General features: G+C 40.3%; 1 pseudogene; it reads right to left on the reverse strand.

Annotated features, from left to right (window-relative positions):
* Window positions 1-7,500, reverse strand: part of LOC138015760 (PC3-like endoprotease variant B) — a 7,654-nt pseudogene that overhangs the window by 76 nt on the left and 78 nt on the right.

Below are 7,500 nucleotides of genomic sequence, written 5' to 3' on the forward strand. Positions count from 1 at the left end.
ATTTTACACACAAGATAAAAACAAGTTTTATCGCAAGAACTTAGAACTAATAGAGTCACTCTGCTAATTTAAATTGGGCTTTGAGGTCTTCGAGGAAAAGCGTATCATAAATGAGGTAGTCAACTGGCCCATCATGATACTTTCTTGAAAGGCAAAAATGACTCTCATTCGAGAGAATTTTATTACAGTGAGCTTGCAAGAATTGTTTACCGATGGCCGAATTTTTGTGTTCAGGAATGAGCTGATGAAGATGTCGTGCTGTATATCCATAGTCTGCAATCACACTAACAGATCACATGAAAAAAAGTGAACGACGCACTACATGTACTGTTTTACAATATTAGAAGTCCATGTGGGTTATGAATTTTTAATTAAATAGGTTGCATGAAAGTAAGGCCGATTTTATCGACAAATCGCGCATTTGCTCGCGAACTGCACCGGCAGCAATCTGATCTTTAACATTTCCAAAACACGTTTCTATGGTAAAAATAAGACCAATTGGATAGTGAAGACGGTTGGGATTAAATGGAACTTTTTGATCACCTAAAGCTTCGTTTCTATACGACAGAGCGTGTGCACAATGTAACATTCTTTTCAATGAACCTGTTTTGTAACGTTTATGAACGAGGTTTTGAAAATGCAAGAGCAAACTTGCAGTGTTAGTCGGTTGTTCAAGCTTCGAAACGTCATCCGTTTTAACAATGTCTTAAATAAGATTTTTATTTCTACATATTTTACCGCAGTTTATATATGATGAAATGTTTCAAGGGGTCAGATTTCAACAATTACAGTGCGACGCGCCTTACCGTGGCCACCTAACCAAGTTTTTAAAACTTATACGCCAATCAGGGTGAGCGAATATGATTGGCAGTCACCCATCCTTGCAAAGTTCGCACGGTTGTAAGTTGAACACCGTTGAATGGGTTGTTTGAGTTGACAAACTTACACGTAGTTGTCAAATGTGAAAGTTTGTTGGGTGGCCACGGTAAGGCGCGTCGCACTGTAAATTAAACAAAGGCAATGCACGTGGAATAACCACGATTGCCTTAAAGTTAAAGTCTTAGAAAATTGTTTAATTCAATACTAGCACGCCTCCAACCCCAGTTAAAGGATAGTCACGCTAGGCAGTGCCATACGTGACGAGAGACCATTGTGTGACACAGCCTGCTACAGGTCCTTCCAAGTCTCCTGACAGCGAACACTCAGACTCATCACTGTCCACATTGCTCGGTGCATTGGACTCCGCTTTTAACTTCATGTAATCCTCTTTAAACCTTCCATGTGCTAATTCTCGCGGGAAATTGGGTTCATCCTTTTTTTCTGCACCTTTTCCTCTGCTGCATCCTCCTTTAACTTCCTGAATCTTCTTTAAAGCGGCCATGTTGAAATTCCCGCGGGGTAATTGGGCTCGTCTCTTTCCTCGGAGAACCTTTCTCTCGATTTCGTCGTAAGTGACAGGTAATCTTCTTTGAAGCGTCCATGACCAAAGTCGTTTTGACTAAAAGATTTATCTTTGTGTGTGGACTTCTCTTCATCCAATAAATGTCAAACAGCGCATTCCTGGGAGAGAAGCTATTGTCGGACTAGAAAGGAGAGACAGAATGATTAGCACTTTTGACTGACGTAAGGTACTCGCACAAAATTGAGTTCCGTAAAACAAAGCCAAAATGCGTTGACCAATCTCAGCAGACATTGTCAGTCCAATAGTCCAATCACAACGCGGAAAAGCGCGTCTTACAAAATCACTGCCTCTGATTAGCGCAAGACTGTAATTCAAAGCATTTGCCAAACCAATTTTGCTTCCTTTTCATCTGAAATTTTTAATGTCCATTCCCCTGAGGATTTTCTCCCCAAAATTCCACGGACGTGAACGGCCATGCGTCCAGTCCATGTGTAGCATCATCTTGCGGCCTTTTGGCGAGCAGCCTGGAAGTTGTCCCTTGGGGAGAAGTGAGATCTATAACCAGATCACCCCTGCGGCGATGTGTCACTGACAAAACTAGTTGTACATGTTCCAATTTAGTTATGGAATTGTCGTCATTGTTGAGCTGTTGATATAAAATAATCCGTGATTATGTCAGTTAACACTGGCAACGCAATCATGGAATGACTCGAGAAACAAAATCTACTCCCTTGTTGGAAGCTGGGCTTGATTGGGCTCAGGCTTTTAACGGAAACCTTTGGAGAATCAAGACCTTGAAACTGTTTGGAATTTGAGAAAGACTTGACAAAAGGCTGAAAAAGTCGCTGCTTGGTTTACAAGCTGAAAGAATGAACTTCCTTAACGGAAGAGGAACATAAAGAAACATAGGAACCAGATTTTGACTAACGACTAGTACACTTTTAATGTCTTCAACTGAATGTTGAGATGACTTCGATGAACTACCGTGACAACAGAGTAAGAGTTTAAATGAGCCGGAAACTGTGATTTGCTCTCCTCTTTTGCTTCCCGCGCTTTTTAAGGGTGGCATTTCTTGGCTTCGCGTCATGATTGGCTCACTTATTTGCCAGCGTCTGTTTTTGTTTTAGATCATATGATTTTTTATTTTGGAGTGTTAGCAGTCTCTTTTATTTCAATCAAACTGCGCGCTTTAATCGTGGTTTGTCACGTAACCGTTTCTCTCGATTGCCGGCGTGACAAACCGAGCGCGCGGTGGTGATTCAGCGCGCTGCTCCATTGACAACAGATCACTGACTTGCATTGACAGATCACAACTTAGAAGGGACGTATTTTAGGTCCTAACACTGTTAAAACATACGGTCGGCATGAATTAGCCTTACCTTTAAAATCAAGTTTCCTCCTGATTTTATCTCCCTTGTTTCTCTACTTTTCAATTCACCTTCCACCTCATGCTTCATTTGTGGTCCCACGTGTTTCCAGTCTTTTTGCCTTCTTTACCAGGGACAGAGCGTTCAAAACGCCGAAACCATAGCAGTTATTGTAGCTATGTCCAGCAGCGTTCTGTAAATGCACAGAAAAGGATATGTTAATTTGCCAAGTTCAAGAATTTCCGTCAAAGTGGAGTTGTCATTAGTGCAGGCAAGAGGAGATGAGGTCATCCTCTCTTGATGTAGGTAATCAGGTAATCGCAAGGACCCGAGGGCAATTATAAATTAGTTTCCCTCGTATTTTCAAAGTTTTTGCAAAATTGTCCTCTTCGCAAATTTGGGATAACTTTGCTCTGGATGCTGAAAAAGTTGTTAACCAATCAGGATCAAGTAATCATGCCTTAGTGCCCTCGTGATTAAGAAACAATGCCCTTTATCACAGGAAATCAGCGTTCAGTTATTTTGCCCCGTATGTGATAAATAATGGTAATTGAACTCAGTGAAGTGCGATACGTGTGATTTCAAAATTGAACGAGCACGCAGTGCAAGTTCGATTTGAAAACAGAGGTATGAGTTCAGACCAAAATTGCACGACTGTGACGAAGTTCGATTACCACTTTATTAGATCCATTTAGAAATCGCACAATAAAATTGCTCAAATATAGGATTTTAGTCAGTACCAATATTTAATTGATCCAGTTGCGAACAAAATTTGCAAATATTCGCCACACAGTGGCTTTTTCATTATCCTGTAATTTGATTGGTTACTTTCAGCAAGCGTTGAAATCTGATTGGTTGTTTTGTTTTAGTGTTCTTTTCTCATTGTGGAAAAGATGTGATTATGATTTCTTAAATGGATGTAATAATATAGGGTTTAAGCAGCTCTATGAAAAAAGAAAGAAAATGGTTCTAAGCATCGCCAAACTTTTATAAAATGTTTTTCTCCTCTTTTTTCCCGGTCGCCAAAGTTCCGGATTGTCAGCCTCCCTAGCTTCCCTGGAAACAAAAAAAAAAAACTGGTTTGTCGTCCTTAATTAAAATGTCAACCCTTTTCATACCGTATTCCATGATGAGCTTTGAGGATCATTTTTAAGCGCAGTCTCAACAACCAAATGTTGCATGTCTCTCCAAGTAAGATCAGGGTTTGCTTGCAAAACCAGTGCGAACACACCAGCAGCTAAAGGCGCTGCACACGAAGTCCCAGAAAATGATTCCACACATTGGTTGAACAACGAAGTGGTGACGAGATTGCCGTAACTTTCACGTTTGCTTTCCCCAATGTCCCCTGTATAAACCACACCCCATAGTAGAGGGGCATTTCTCATCATATAATGTACAATAACCACCAGGGCTAATGGAACCAATGGATAATGTGTATATACTGGAAGTATATAACCTCGCAACTGCAGTCATCCTGCGAATAACCGCCATTTCCAGTTGCCCCCACACGAAAATTGCTCCTTTTCCTTGTTATTTAAAAACGAAAACGTTTCTGAATTAGTTGAAAACATGAATAATTACTCTTTAACCCACTGACTCCCAGGGGTTCCCCACTGATGAGTAAAATTGTCTGGCCGGTTTCGGCCGGGCGTTTGGACGTCAAATGGTTAGCTTATAAAAGGATTAGCCGAGCCCCAGGACCTTTTGGGTCAGTGCGCAGCTATTAGAACGGCTCTCGGGATTGGTTCAGAAAACAATGGACACAAAGAACGATACAAAGGCAACAATGGACCCCAACTCAAAAAAAAAATTGAGCTGCGTGCTAAAGGGATCCAATGAAATTAGAGGTTGTAAAGAGCTGCGTCCTATCTCGATCTTTTTCAGTGAACCTCATACCCACACTTCGTTAACAATAATAATAATAATAATAATAATAATAATAATAATAATTATTATTATTATTATTATTATCATTATTATTATTATTATTATTATTATTAGTATAAATACACAAGTGATTATACAAAATCGCGCGCTCTATCTCGGATTATCAGCCGATAATCACCTCGACAGACAAAATGGCTGCCAGTAGTCGTTTTGCCACTGTAAGTGAAAATGATTTTCGCGTTGAAATGGTTTTTTTTTCTCTTTTTTGAAATAATCACCTGTGTATTTATACGAAAACAATTATTCGCCTCAGGCGAAGTGATTATCGGTGAATATTCACCGAGACGCGAGTCGCAGCGAACAAGTTAATATTTTTCAGCACAAGAGGAGAAATTTCGTATCTCCGAGCGGGCATGTAATACCCTCTTTTTTCACCTCAGTGTCGGTGGTTAGCTTCGCGGCTCGGTAAATATCCACCACGCCACCTCCACTTCGGTAAATACTGGAGAATATTATTGATATAAGGGTTTAGATGTCGTGGCAACTATGAGATTATAACGTTCATCCAAACGCTTTTGCAATATCAAGTATTCATATTTGTGAAAAGAAATACAAACAAATAATAACGATAACACGAAAAAGAATAACTGAACTGAGTTTTTTGTGACTATATATGTGAAATAAGGTAGAAAGAGGAGGATCCTTTTGAGGTTCGCAGTTGACTGAATCCTCGACATACGAATTTACCCGCAGGTTACAAAGGTTAGAGGATGGAAAATTTTTGAAGGCTTGAAAAGTATATTCAAAAGGTCTTGGTATTATACCTACATCAGTTATCAGCGTGTGTAATGTAAACTTTAAACTGATGAAGGTCTAAACCCCAAGAGTTTTTAAGAGTATTCGTAAGCCTTAAAAAGTTGTCCGTCGTCACACCTTTTTGATTTACATATACGTGAAATGAAATATGTATGAAATGAAACTTCTGCCCGACTATTCACTAAAATGACGGTGTCGTGGGGGTCCACTTTAAGTGTTTAGCGGAAAAAAGCGGCGGTTCGAATTTCCAGAACGAACAGACTGGATCACTCAGAAAACAGGTGTTAATTTGACGTTTGCGTGTGAAAAGTGAGGAGGAAACAGTGAGGGTTCTGTGACAATTATAAGACAAACAGACGACGCTAAATTAAACACTTTATGGTTGGTCAATATGCTGATTGTTTAAAAAAACGCCTTAATGTTCATAAAGGCAATTTATATTTAAATTAACTGCAAAACTGTAGCTTTAAATTGCATAAAGTATACAGGACCAAATAAGGATTCTGAAAGCAGATTGCCGCGTTTAGTCTTTCTGTTTTTGTCCAATAGGTTTCCTTCCCTGCAAGAACATTTCACAAAATGCAGGGTGGACCGCAACAGGTCTTGACATATAAGAAAAAAATCAATTTGCCATATTTACAAACAGCGCAGTTCAGAGAAAAACTTAAAGTATGCGCATAACTTAATTCTTGAGCATAATACTCGGAAACTTCCTCGAAATACCACTTAAGGAAACCTTAGTCCAAAACACTCATCAAAATTACTATTCAAAACACGTTGTCTCGAGTGAGTTAGCGCAAGAAAACTTGAAGGTAATCAAATAGAGAAGTTACAAAAAACACCCTTGGTGATGCCTATAACGTACTCAGTACGACAATATCAAACTGTAAACACTGACCTTTTCGTCCATGAAGTGCGCAGTTTTTAATCGCTTTTGCCCCAAGTTCTTCTGGGCCACCAAACGTTTTGCCATCATCTTTGGGGTCCCCAAGAAGCGCTTTTGATGTCTATATAATCACACTTAAAGCCTAAGGCATTTGCTTCTGTTAGATCAGTTATTCTTCCATCCAACATCCTTATTCCGCCGAGTGAAGCGTTGTATGCTACTCCAACTCCACAGATGCCGTTATCTGCCGCAGCGGCCACTTCTCCTGCGCATTTTGTCCCATGTGCGTTATCCAGATCGGAATCATCAGGCAGCGGATCGTCATCATTATCATTCACGTCTCTACTCGCATCCTTATCGTAGTTGGCATATAAATCCGGATGCCTGTGGTCCAAACCATCGTCCACAATAGAAACTACAACGCCTTTTCCAGTGTAACCAAGTTTAGTAGCTTCTAAAACTCCAAGATTCCCGCTCACCCGGTTCTTGCCTGTATCATAGAGGTACCATTGCTTCGGCCATTCTGGATCATCAAACCATCTAGAATCTCTTTTTATTTCCGCAAACCTCGAAGCTCGATCTATCGCCTCAAATCCCCGTTTGTGTCTGAACAGCAAAGTTTGTTGTTTTGCCCATCTGACCCGGGGTGTTCCACTAATGGCCGAGTATGATGTTCAGCACTTCTTTTATCGCGCATTAACGCTTGTTTGTGCACAAACTCAAAATACCCCGGTAAATTGGAGAGCGCGCCTTGATTTTCAAACCCTAAGTTCGCTGCAACTTCATCCGCAAGTTCTTCGTCGTTGGTGTCAAGTCGCACGGCCCAAGTGTTTGTGAAAAATTTGCCATCACTTTCCCTGTTGTCGTAGCTTTGATCAGCGTAAACTGCTAACCATAAAAGGACGCCAAAAAACACACTGCCGAACTTCATACTAAGTGAACTGAACACAGAGATTGGCTTAAAGATTATGGCTTGTTCGCATTTAGCCGATCGTTTAAAAACGTCAAGACGACCGGCTGAGGCGGAAAACTTCTAATAACTTTGCATAATTTTCTGGCATGAACTGCTCATTTGCATGCCAAATTTGTCAAAATTTGATATCAAATAACTCATTTTGATGTAGGTAGAGTACATCTGATGA

This window comes from Montipora capricornis, chromosome 9 (genome assembly GCF_036669925.1).
Source record: "Montipora capricornis isolate CH-2021 chromosome 9, ASM3666992v2, whole genome shotgun sequence".
Classification (NCBI taxonomy): Eukaryota; Metazoa; Cnidaria; class Anthozoa; order Scleractinia; family Acroporidae; genus Montipora; species Montipora capricornis.